Raw genomic sequence first — 14,831 nt, forward strand, 5'->3', positions numbered from 1 at the left:
GTTTTCCTGAATCATAAATCTTTTCCATTTCTCTGAATGTGAGTGTATGAAGAACTGCTAGCTCAAACTTGCTATTATTACAGCAAATTTCCAAAAGCGAAAAGTGGAACTGTAAAAAGTTCATAGCGTTAGTGAGCATAGTAACTGACCTGCTCTTTAAACTTTAGTTAATAAAAAAAGGAAACAGGAAGTCATCTTTGAATCTCTGAACAAAATAGAATCAAGACTATTATCATTATTGTTATTATTGTTTTAGAATCATAGAGGTTCCAGAGCTAGTTTTAGGCTAAAATTAAAGAAGTTGTTTAATTCTAATTTCTCTATAATTTCAATTATCATATGAGTTTCTTTAAGATTAGTATCTTTTCATTCTATTAAAAATATTATAAAGCATCCCTAAAAAAGTCAGAGATTAGAAGAATGTTGCCCTAGTACACTAAATGTTAGAATCTGCATAATGGATCATTACGGAGATCTACAAGGTCACTTAAAATATTTCTGGGTCTCCAAGAATGCAATTTTACTTATTAAATGTGTTAATATTCCCCCCAAGTCAGTCAGAACGTAGGTTTTATCAGATATGGAAGCATAGAACAAAAGAATCATTGAGACAAATGTTTTCACACCCTGTTATAGCGCCATCCATGGAAAAAGAACTTTAAAACCGGCAGTCTTCCAGCGTCCTTTTGCCATCTGCAATTGTCTCCTGTTGTGGAGTGGATGAGGCTGCCTATCACAGTTTCATGCAATCAAATAATTAAATTAATCTGTATGTTTAACATTTATCTGTAATGGTATATTTAATTAACATGCAGTGCCCATGTTCTCAGCTGATATTCAATAAACATCTTCTGCTTATTATTCTAGTTTTTATGAGAGTTACATTGCTACACTTACTAAAATTATACCAGTCACTGGGGATTTAGGGCCAATCCTAAATCAGTATGACCTCAACATAATCACACTTGCAAAAGATCCTATTTCCAAATAAGTTCACATTTTGAGGAAACAGAAGGATATGAATTTTGAGGGATACAATTTAACTCACTGTTTCCTCTTTCCTAGATGTATTATTACTAGGGACATGATGCTTATTAGGGTTTAGAAGGTATTTACTATAATTTATTTCAAAAATAGAGAATATGTGGCATGTACAATATTCCAGGGGTCCCTCCTAAATGTCAAGAGATACATAGGTTGGAATTTATGACAGGTAAAGCTGATATAAATGATGGCTGTTAGTTGCATAGCAGCTTTCTCCTTCTGAAAAGCTAGACTGTATCGTGACTTACTTTGGGGAACATATTGAACTAATTCCACTATTTACTGGATGTCACCTAACTCAGAGTAACAGAATTTGTTAGAAAGGCAACAATGCATAAATATTTGGGCCAATAAAGATAGAGAATAAACAATAGTCCTAAAAACACCTATTCCCTCAAATGACAAGTTCAAATTTATTATAAAAACATATCTCACAAATGTGACTCTGAAGTAAAATAAGATTAATTATCCAAAGTTCCAAAAATTGAAAGCAAACCATTCACATTCGTTCAAAAGAAACAATCTTTCATGCTGATGCAACAAAAATTTCTTTTTAAATTTTTTTAAATAATTTTTTTTAAATTGACACAATTTTATCTATCGTGTAAAAATGAAGTATACGTATTTCAGGGAATTTTAAAATCTAACTAATTATATGCACTACCTCACATGGTTATATTTTTGTGGCAAGAACATTTAACATCTACTTTTAGCATTTTTCAAGGTTGCAATCATATATAAGACCAAAAATATATTTTGTGATTTTGTGTACATACTTTTCAACATTATACTTCAAGCATGTACGAAATGAGCTTTATTGCACTGTTTCTTATAATAACCTAATATAATAAGATCAAATAGCCTCTGCTTCTCAGACATTTAATAGTCGTATGACCTTGAGCCAGTTTGTAAACTTCTTTAAGGCTCATTTTTCACTTCCATAATTGGCTTTCACAGATTTGTTTTGATGATCTAATAAGGTGGTGCTGTAAAAATTATAATATAGAGTTTGACCCTTGTGAAGTTATTATTAAATGGTAGTAACTAATTTCATTAAAGCAAACTATATATTAACTTATAGTGTGCAATCTCAGTCTCGAAAATCATCATTATCTGTCTGAGGGGGTATTTTTATGGACTTAGTCACTTGAAACCCAATTAATATACAGAATATTTCAGGATACATTGAGGAAGAGTGGTATTAAAACTACTCTCAACAAGCCCTGATTAAATATAGTGAACCCTTCTGCCACACAACTGGTAGACTTTTGAAGTAATAAAAAGTTTGAGTGTATCAGATGTCTTTTTATCTTTACCATACCAGATGAACACAAGAAAATACTGGTACGATGAATTAGTCTTTCTGAACTTAATGAAAATCACAAATCTGTAATGTAATATTTCTTTAAACAAGATACAAACAATCTTTTAGATTACATTTTTCATTTATTTGTCTTAGTTTCCAAAGACAAGTTTATCTTATTTTATGTGGCAATTCCAAAACCTTCTGAGCTTCTTCCTTAAAAACAATTTGTCATGGTTGTTTCTATAATAATTACACCATTTAAATGTTGATTCTAACTAATTTTTGTAAGCTCTCGAATCACCTTATTATACCATGTCCTAACCACAATTGATCAAGAATAAAGAATCAATTAAACTATGATGTGATAGATGTCATTCAGAGTTGTAAATTAATGTACTCACATTTGAAATTATGGCAGCAAATTTCTTCTTTCATTGTTTTCATATGTCAAAAATGTTTATGTTATATACTTTTACCATAATTAAACATTTATAAAAAGTAATTTTACCCAGTAATTGGATGGAATCATGCTGCTATAAAGACACAGGCACACGTATGTTTATTGCGGCACTATTCACAATAGCAAAGACTTGGAACCAAGCCAAATGTCCAACAATGATAGACTGGATTAAGAAAATGTGGCACATATACACCATGGAATACTATGCAGCCATAAAAAATGATGAGTTCATGTCCTTTGTAGGGACATGGATGAAGCTGGAAACCATCATTCTTAGCAAACTATCGCAAGGACAAAAAATACAAACACCGCATGTTCTCACTCATATGTGGTAATTGAACAATGAGAACACGTGGACACAGGAAGGGGAACGTCACACACCGGGGACTGTTGTGGGGTGGGAGGAGGCGGGAGGGATAGCATTAGGAGATATACCTAATGTTAAATGACGAGTTAATGGGTGCAGCACACCAACATGGCACATGTATACATATGTAACAAACCTGCACGTTGTGCACATGTACCCTAAAACTTAAAGTATAATAATAATAATAAAATTTTTAAAAAAGTAATTTTAATTGCTTATCTTTAGTAAATGTGTTTGTTTGCAAGTTTAAAATATGATTTGGAGAGAAAATAACATGTAACCCTCCAAAAATTTGTCAAAAAAGGACCAGCTTATATATCTGTTAAATATTGTTTTGAAAAGAATAAATTAAAAATATAGAACATATATAATGTTGAAATTATTGGAAGCATATTGAAATATTTCTTTGGAATGTCTAGAAATTCAGCAGGATGGATTAAAAGCACACATGGTGTGAAGAAAAGGAGTACATGTGAAATAACTGTAGCTGTAATAATAAAATATAGCGGTGCTTTTTATAACCTCAAATGACAAAGATGTCACAAACAACATGAGAATTACTGAACCTATGTATTTACTCTATGCTTTGGGATGGAATGTGTGGGGTATTGTGCAAAGCCGTCAGTCATAAAAGTGGAAGTGTCTTGCTTTGACTTCTGTATCTGCTTGCCAGCTGTATGACTCTGAATAAGTCATGTATCCTATTTATAGTATCAGTTTTTTTCCTCCATAATTGCAAGGTTAAAAATATTAACAAGGTTGACATGAGGATTAAAATAATTACATCATACAAAATTGCCTTATAAAGATAAAAACTACAAAATATCTTGTCAATATAAGGCACTGTTACTGTAGCAAAATATAAGGAAAAAATTGCAACTTTACTGAAGACTGGAAAAAAGTTAAACCATTGTTCCACAGTTTTGAAAATTATATTTTAATTTTAATATCTTAAGATTATTACCTGTAAAAATCTAAAACAGAATTGTTTCCAATTAAATCTCTGAGGTTTTTTGTTTGTTTGTTAATGTTCTATTTGATTTCAGGGCTTCATTACATTTAAATATGGTAGCAGCACACATGGAATCATGCAATTATACATAAATCACAATCTTTCCATATTGATTCTTAGATAAACCACTTACATTATAGTCTTCTTCCTGCATTTGCAAAACAATATTAACATACAATTGTATTCAGTAGGAAAATACTACAGGCAAGCTATGGCCTACAACAACGGTCCCCAACGTTTTGGCACCAGGGACCAGTTTCGTGGAATACAGTTTTTCCAGGGACGCAGTGGGTGATGGTTTCTGTTGGATTATCATAAAGAGCTCCAGCCTAGATCCCCCACATGCACAGTTCACAATAGCGTTTGCCCTCCTGTGAGAATCTAATGCAGCTGACCTGACAGGAGGCGGAACTCAGGCCGTAATGCTCACTCAGCTGCGGCTCACCTCCTGCTGTGCAGCCCAGTTCTTAACAGGCTATGGACCAGTGCCAGTCTGCGGCCTAGGGGTCGGGGAGGGCGGATGGTCTGTAGAGTACATGGTAAAATGACTGCTCATGAAAAATATAAAATATTCCTCTTGTGAGGTTCTTTGTACAGAATTTTACTCAGAGTATCATTAAAGGCCATTACCTATAAAATAAAACGATGTATGCTATCTTCGAATACAGCAAAATGTTAGTACCCAAATAAGTCAATATAAATGATGTTATAGGGTTATAGGATTACAATAAATGAGGAGGCATCTTGTTGTATTAATAATTAGATAGAGATATAAAATATTCAAACAAATGTAGAGAAGAATCACACCATATCAGAATTATATTTTCAACATCATATAAAAGGCAGGCATTTAAAATTAGGAAATTATGGGATGCTAAGCAATTATTCACTCCCATTATATATGCACAATCATTTATATTGTTACCAAATGTTGCCAATAGGTTGAAATGCATAAATAAAAAATGTAGATAAACTGAGTGGCCAACATGTTTATTGGGAATGTGTTTTATATACAGACAAGAATTCACCACTTGCTTATCTCCTTTTAAATTTTATTTGATCATGATTTAAAACAATGGCAGGTCTATTCTCACAAATTATATAGGCTATCAGCAGACATTTATTTTGGTATTGTCTCCACATAGAATGATATGCAAATTGATGATCTTTATTTTCATAAACACACATTTAGCTTTACAAACAACTCATGAAACATGTTCAAAACTGTTGGTTTATCTGATGACAACTAATTCATGTAATTCTCAAGTCTGCTTATTTACCTATCATTCTTCATTCCAGCACCATTTCTACCTTCTTCACTTCATGTGTTATAATTATCTTGGTAATAATAAATATCATTAACCAATAAAATATATAACGTACACACTTGAAAAGCTATAATTAAGAAATGTAAATTACTTCAATTTCTGTTTGTCCAAAGTGCTAAAAATATAATAAAAGTTGTATCCAGTTATTGCGTGAAAATCTACTTGATTGTGTTTTTTAAAATTATTATTTTATTATTATTATTGAGTCTCGTTCTGTCGTCCAGGTTGGAGTGCAGTGGCCTGATCTTGACTAACTGCAGCCTCCACCTCCTGGGCTCACGTGATTCTGCCATCTCAGCCTCTTGAGGAGATGGGACTATGTGCCACCACGCCCCTGCTGATTTTTGTATTGTTTTGTAGAGACGGGATTCTGCCATACTGCCCAGGCTGGTGTTGAACTCCTGGGCTCAAGCGAACTGCCAGTCTTGGCCTCCCAAAGTGCTGAAATTAGAGGCATGAACCACCACGCCAAGCCGGTCATCATTTTTAAAAATTAATTTTGGATTTAGTTTAAAGATTGTTAAGACATGCCGCTTCACCTAACAGGGCATACATATGCATAAATGTTTTCTAGAGTCCCTGGAATGTTTTCCATGATGATCTTCAGCATGTTATCAAGTTTACAGTCAGCCTATGGAAGTTGGAATGTAGGATAGGGGATGCATTTGTGATGTTTCTGAGATAGAATATTTGGAACAGAGATTAGAAATTGAGAATGTGAAGATAAGTTACTACAATAGTTTTTTGCATAATATATAATAAATACTCATTGAGTGAAATAATAACTGGACTTTAAGAGGATTAAAAACTGTAAATAAATTTTATAGATTTTACTGACATTAATGTTGACATAAAAATAGAAAATACACCACCATTCCTTTGGTAGAAAATGCACAGCTTAATAATTAATAAAACAACTATGTAATTATTGTCTTAAAATTATCTGGGGACTTTTTCCTTATGAATTTTGCTATTTCATAATTACTTAAATAAATAAAAATGAAAGAATAATTGAAAACAGTTTTTCTGGCTTATTCTGGAACACTTAAGAATTTAACATGTATTAATAATATTTTTTCCACTGACTATTCATATAACCTAACATACCTTTTGTGAGAAGTTTTTAAAATAAAGTGGAAAAGTTATTTCAGTTAGAATTGTTAGCACAAATCAGTTCCTTGAATGTCATTCTTTAAATTCTTGAGGTGTCATGGAGCCTCTCACATTGATGACTTTTCTCCACAAAAGTGTGTGCATACTGGCTAAAAGATTTCCAATGCATTGCTGAAAGCACTGTTCTTTTAACACATGCTTTTGCTGGAAGAGTTGTTCTTGCATGCTAATAAGATGATTCCCAAGGGCCACATCTTTTCCCATTGAATTCTGAAATAGTTTTACTGCTCCTAGGACACATATGCAAATCACATTAAATTACAGAGAACATGCAACCCACTATCAAACATTGTAGACTAATGATCATGACTGCCGAAGTGAATCTACCAAAAAATATGTGTAATGTAGAAGAAAATTTGAGTTTTTCAGACTTTACAAAGCTCTTATTGATTGGAATAAAAGAATATGTTAAACACTACTAGTTTATAGGAATAAGAAAGGGAGCAAAATACATGAACCATTTATTTCTGTTAAACAATACATGCTATTCCTTGTTTTCTTTTCTTGTCTCTTCCAACTATTAGATGCAGATGAGCAAAAGAAAATTGATTCTAAAAGGTAATAATTGCAAACACTTATTAATACAGAATGTTTTGTACTATACACTACTTTACATATGTTATCTTATTTTATTTTAATAAATGTATACGATGGGTGTTGTAATCCCCAGTTTACATAACATTAAAATTAGGTGTATGGATAGTAAGAAACTCCCTCAATACTGCAGCTAGGAAGAATAGCTGAAAGGATTCCGAAACATTTTATCTTACTTCAGAATCAATAATCTCAGTAATTATTATATACTGCTGCAAGAGGAAATGCTTTATCCCATGAATACAAAGATATATTTTTAGAGGATGCATCCACATAGGTACTCTCAATTAGAAATTAGAGTAGAATGAGAATACTATAAACTTAATTATTGCAGAAAAGTATTTAATAATTCTCAATATCTATTTCTGATATAAATTCAAAATAAAATAACAAAATCCTGAAAGCCACCATAAACTACTCTTCCCTGTGTCTACCCTCTTTTTCAGTGACATCACTGCTACTCCCATTAAATGATGGATCCATCTTTGTACCTTGTTGAGTCTGTGCTGGATACTTTCTTTCACTAACAGAATGTAGTAAAAATTGTGTCTGACTTTAGGATGCTAACCCTTAAGAGGCATGGCATCTCCTGCTTTCACCTTTTTACAAGTGACTTCCTCTTCAGATGATTTTGCCTAGTAGGGAATAAGAGAAGACTGAGGGCACCCCAATCAGCAACCAGCACCACCTGCCTGACATAACAGTGAAGCCATCTTGAACTTCCCATTCTTAGTTGAGCTGTCAGATGACTGCATCCACAGGCAATCCCAGGGAAGACGAGCAGAAGCCACCCAGATTGCCAAACCATAGACTCATTAGAAAATGTAAATCATACTGTTTAAACTACTAAGCTTTGAAGTTCATTACACAATAATAAATTGTCAATGCAGAAAGAGTCCTTCCTTTCCATAATATATAATTATATTTCAAATCACCATATATTGTACTACTTACTAGTGAAGCATTAACAATTTGCCCAATAAGGTAAGAAAATAATTTGGATGGTAATATGTTGAACAGATAAAATCTGACTACCAAGTCCTATGGAAGGAACTGGTTACATCATCAGCAAACAGATTTTCTCTTTTTGAGTACACAGATAAACTACATTTCCAAGACATTTTATCTATGTGGGCTCCTGTGATTAGTTCCTACCAAAAAAATATAACCATAAATGATATGTAAATTCCATACCAAGGCAATTTTATCTTTTCCTCACTTTTTCTCTTCACCTCTGGCTTCAAGCTGAAATACTTTGAGAAGTTCAGCCATTTTTGGAAGATGTCAGATTCACGACTTGGAAGGATCCTAGGTCCCTGAGTCACTGCAGGAACCAGAACACCCATGACCACCATCACCACTAATTGTATTGGATAATAACGTAAGTAAACAACAAACTTTTTCTGTTAACCCACTGAGATGTGTGGTTTACTTTTTACTGACATATAGCACAGCCTATTTAATATCTATTTTGAAACCATCTGTCTCATGTTCGATATGGTTTATGTGGGACTATTTTTCTCATCTCCAGTGATAAATCCATGACCCAGATTTGACTAATAAAAGTCCATCAGTATCCTGGCTAGATGCAGTAAGTGATTTAACAATAACACTTAACCCAAATGGGGCCAATCAGCACATTCTCTGGGGCATTTATGCCAGTATATTCAGTACAGACATTTCCTCAGCTTTGGGATTAGAAGCTGAATGGATGTTATAAACTGAAGTGGCTGACATCTATTTTACGGGCTTAACGAAAGAATTCATTTGTTGTAAGAAAGAATGAGAATAGCATGCAAATAAAAGCAGAGTTGAGAGATGTGGAAAGAAATATTCCTCAGAACATACTTTGTGGTTATAGTTTTAGTCATGCCTGAAGTCAATTCTTCCTCTGGACCTTAGTCAAGTGCTGATTCACTTTATATACTGGTTTTTAATATGTAAGTGAATTTGATTTGGATTTACTTAAATTGCAAACAGAGTCCTAACGGCTGTTATCATCTCTATTATTTAATAGTCTGTTGAAGTTTTATACAATGCAGTAAGAAAAACAGTATACATATTTGAAAGAAGTGACAAAATTAAGATTATGTAATTGCTGACCTACACATTTTATTTAATCAAATAACAAATTAATCAATTTAATGAGAATTTGCCAAGTCAGCATTCTAATGTATATAAAACAGCTTACTTATATATTTAAAAAATCGATTTAAAATATGCAGAATGATTTCATTTCTATTCTATTTCACCTCAATTGGCTAAGTTAGTCATGGTAATTATATTAATTTACCAGTATTAGCTGGTGGAGAGGTCTTGTGACTTGTTTAGGAATGGCCAATTGAATTTTAATTATTGACAATAAGGAGTAGGAAGTTGGCCAGTTTTGATCGGGGGGTGTTGTTAAAAGTTTCTTCACTACTAAAAGTAAAATAAGCACAGAGATAGTCTCTTATTTTTCCATAGGTACATTATGCATGGAAGTAACTGCTAAAGCCATCTTTCTATAAGCCCGAAGATGGCATTTCAAGAATGCTCATGATATCATTGAGTTACTGTTCTCATCCACACTTGGAGCCTGCACTGCCTCAGGTTTTGACTTGTGGGTTTGCTGTTGTTGTTTGTTTTGTTTTGTTTTTTGCTCTGTTTGCTTGCTTGTTTATTTATCCTCACTCATCCTTTTTTGAGTAGTTTGAGGCAGCTTCAATAAAAAATAATTTTTCAAAACTCCTTCCCTTGAATTTATTGCAAGTATATCTTTACCATGTGTATCCCAATACAATATTTTATGTATAGATCTAAAGATAGGGTCAGAATAAACCATGACAAATTTTTACACATGAAAATTTAGAGACATGTGTGCTTTCAACATCTCCTCTTGTTTTTTTTTTTCTGATACTGGTTGTTTTAAGACTGAGTGTTACAGGGAAACTTTACTTAAGATTAACATTAGTCCAAAAAACATGGGAATATAAGAAAGAAAATCACTAGCGAAATCAACATCTGAAAATCACATATACTTGTGTGTATTTTTGTAATTATGAGTATTTTATTCCACTTTCAACAGCCACCAAAACGTCAAAAGAACATCGATAAAACCTATCATCTTAGAGATAGATCAAAAAATAAAAGAAACTGTAAGTGGAAACAGATATTCCTAGTTATGTGAAAATGTGTGATATCCTACTGTAAAAATTATTTGTGGATATAGAACCATGAAGACCGACCTTTAGTGAAGGACCATCTCAATATCTAGAATGAGTGAATGGCAATCTGAATTGAGATTGAGATTCATATACAGCACTCAGAAGCCTGTAGAAGCGGCATGATTTTTGTCTGCTTGGGAAAATACAAGAGGCTTGCCATTTGGAACTGTGTAAATGTAGTCTTCATAGGTGTACTGAAGATTAAATGTCGAACATTTCAACAACTATAAAAAGGAACCATATATCAAATAATGTAGAGCAGAAATGGACATCCTGAAACACATGTGGGAAGTTGCATTTCAGTATTTCTTTTTGGAAGGAACGGACTTGTGGAATGAATGGAGGAGATAGATGGGATGGCTATGAGGGCCCCTAAATATGATGTTATACATAAAAATTAAAGATTGAGCAGATTCTCAAAATAATATCAGATAATTAGCTGTTACCAGCTTCGCTTCAAGATTTATCTGAGAAAGAATCATAGATCAATTCTGCCATTCACCTTTGGCATCTTAGGGAACCCATGTAGGTGGTGCCTTTCTTTGGCCTAGATGTAATTCTCATACTTTTGAAATTGGTAATATAGCAAACGTTTCATATACTCAAGGGGCCTAGAGACTAAAGTGCTATTCATTACCTTATATAAGGCAAGGACTATTGACAGACCTCTTTCTAAACTTCAGCAGTAGTATTAAGTAACAAGACAGCAATACATCTGACCGCTTGTTTGTCAAAGAAATTTTGCAAGCAATACAGATTTAATTTTTTACAATGTGAAATGTATATTTCTGAGGAGCATGCATTCTTGGTATGAAAAATTACCTAAGGACAATAAGTATAGCAGACACTATTGGTGCCCATATTCATATTCACTCAGCTCACTCAAGAGTTCACCAGGTTGGCAAAATAACTCAACTCCTGGAGGTCCCCCTCTGAATGAGGAGGATGAAACCATCCTCTGTCTTTTGGTACCTCAGCTCTTGCCCATAAACACAAAGGCTATATTGCAAGAATAGAGATAATGCATTAATCAAATGCATGGGCTACTTCTTCCAAAGGCTGACCTCACTAATGCCACTGCTGTTGTCTAACCTCACTGCAACAAAGAACATAATGGTGTTTAAATAGGGTACCCTTTCTAAAAGAGACCAACCAGATACTTGGTGGCAAGTTGATTTCATCTGACCTCTTTGCCCTGAAAGTGTAGGGCAATATTCTTACTGGGAGGGATGCATCTTCTGAATTTGGATTTACTATCTTGTTTGCAGTACTTCAGTTTCTTGACTTATTAAGGATTCTTTCCATGGAAGAAACTCTCATGCTAAAAAGTCCATGATTACTAGTTAAAATGTGACCCAATTCCTTAATCACTTTAATTCTCTAAAAAATAAAAAAAAAACACATTTTACATTTTTCCCAAAATGCTATTGTCAAGAAATACTTAAAAAAGTATACAGCTGATAAAAAGTCACTTGGTTGATAAAAATTTAAAAATGCTTCTTCTAACTAAATATTTCACTCATTTGAAATTTCTTAAGGGAACTGAATCAATAGTTTTTTTTTCTGGCTTAGAATCAAATTTGTGATAATATTAATTTGTCTCTGAAAATTGTTATAGTCAGTACTTGCAATGAAGTTAGGAAACATTTTTAATCTGACTAAATAATTTTTCATCATCTCTAACTTTAATCAAACAAGTTGTTGAACAAATTAACAATAACCAGATTTTTATTATGACCAGATTACCTCAGCTTCTTAAGTAGCTGGGACTACAGGCATGTGCTAAAATGCCCAGGTAATTTTTTAATTTTACTTGTAGAGACAGGGTCTTCTTATGTTATGTAGGCTGGTCTCAAACTCCTAGGCTCAAGCAATCCTCCTGCTTTGGCTTCCCAAAGTACTGGGATTACAGGCGTGAGCCACCATACCCAGCCTATGACTCTTAAGGCTTGGAGTTTGCATAGTCTAGTCTCCTTACAGTCACTTGTGCTTTTTCTGCAAGATAGTGAACACCAATAGCATTACTTACATAAGATTTGAAATATAGTAATGTTAAATTATCGCTGTTTTCACATTATAAATCTACATGATGATTTATATTAACATATTGGAATATTTCAGTACTGACATTTTATTTGAGAATTCATAAGAGTATGAAAAGGTGATATTGATATACAATACATTTGTGGTTCTCATTTTTTTAGGTTTCTATACCATGAAATGCTGAAGTTCCATAAGTAACTGAAAAAAAATTTCCTCTAATCCTAGGCTCTCGAAAATTTTAAATTACTTAGTTTTTATTTGTTTTTTCCAAATGTGATTTTGAATTTATTCACAAATCGTTCTATTTAAGGAAGTTATACTCTCTTGTGGGAATGTCTTCACCAACTTCATCAATTTTTCCATAATTATTGTTTTAAGACAGTATTCTTAATCTTTGTTGAATTGATTTTGGTAGTTTGTATGTTCATTATGTGAAATGAAATTTGTGGATATGTTACAATTGACATATTTCTAAGAGTATTTTTTCTTAACATTATTATTCGTTAATTCAGCAAGTATTTATTAACTACTGGCAGATTTAAAAAAAAAGGCTAATCAATAGATCAGCCCGTGTGGTAGCTTGCATTCTACTAGGATTTATCCCTAAATACGGAAACTATATCAATAGCTCATAGTGCCTGACATATAAAGGACATACAATAAGCATTTATTGAATGAAGGAGAAAATGTGCCACCCTGTGTCTCAATGTGAGACAACTCTAAGACACACCGCAGCTCCAGAGAGCCTTCAGGATTGGCTGAGGCCTCAGCTACAATTACACTGGAAGTCCATGCCACTCGACTCAATCCTCCTCTTTTCACTTCCTATAAAGGCATATCACCTGACAAAACTCATTTATAAGCATTCTGCACAGAATTTATTTATTTCAAAATCTATTTAAAGAAACTCTTGCTAGGTTAGAGTGATTTTTATGTGATTTTTGAGTGTGCTTAATAATTAGGACCTCACTATTCCACAAGAACTTTGAGCCAATTAAGAAAAACAATCAAGTGGTAGACAAATATCAAGGTATCAGCTTTGTTATCAATAGAACTACATTGGAAAATACGACTTACACATGTAACAAAAGTGGACACATCAAATTACACTGATTTACTCTCAGCCCTCTCTGCCCCCTTCATGTCAATTACTGCAGAAATCACAGGTACTCCACATGCAAAGCTTATCATTCATTGTAAACTGGATGCCATTATACCATTGGCCATAAGATAACCTCTCTGAGGGAAGAAATGGAGGGAGAGTCAGAGATGCCCACACCAAGTCCCTTAATTCAAACTAATGAAGAAGTATCATACCCATTCTAGGAAAAGCATGAGTGAAAGAGAGAGGACTCCGCTGTGCTTCTAAAGAAAGTATGTTTTTCTCCTAACAATGCTGATAAAATGTAAAAGCAATAAAATGAAATATTCTAATTAGAGGAGATGGTGCTGGAATGCTGTGGCCCTGAGGTATATTTGTTTTTCAGAGAAAAGGAGAAGTGAGTGAACCGTCAGAGAATCCACTAGGACTTTGAACCATGTTGCTCTGATTCATAATTTAGTATTAATTTTATCACTCTTACTTTCCACCTGAAAATTTGCCTGAAATATATTTGCCTATTTACATTTTTTTGACTTTCTTTGTCATCACGTCTTTTATAAAAAGACTACAATGTACCTTTTGGATACGTATTTTATTGACATTTTACTTAAGCATATATAGAAAACTGCACTATGCACAAACTTACATCTATTATATATAATAATATATAATAATATATTGGTCTGTCACAAGCTTCTTCATCTGTAACATTTTAAAAGTTCTCTTCCATTTTCCCTAAACATTCAGGCTCACAACTCTACTATAAGCCACACTTACCAACAGTATATTCAGAAGTATATTATCAGGAAACAACAAACAAAAAAAGAAACCAATATATATATGTATTATGTATAATAATATATAATAGATGTAATCTTATATCTCTTATATATTATATATAACCAATAACCCAAAGTTACTTAAAAAAACACAGTGATACAGAAACTCTCTCAGTCCTAATCCCATATTTTCTTAGCTTTTAAAACTATCGATTAATTCTTCCTTTTTTAATATAAATTAAATCATATGGTCTTATAGTAGCCATATTGTTTTGGTTTTTATATATCTCTATCCTTGAGTAAGTATTACATGACAAACAACTATAGATTTATAATAATTACCACATGATATCTTGTGTAAATTATTCAGTTTTAAAATTTTTTAGTGTTGTTAGATATTCTTGCTTTGTTATATTA

This window comes from Gorilla gorilla, chromosome 2 (assembly GCF_029281585.2).
Source record: "Gorilla gorilla gorilla isolate KB3781 chromosome 2, NHGRI_mGorGor1-v2.1_pri, whole genome shotgun sequence".
Lineage (NCBI taxonomy): Eukaryota > Metazoa > Chordata > Mammalia > Primates > Hominidae > Gorilla > Gorilla gorilla.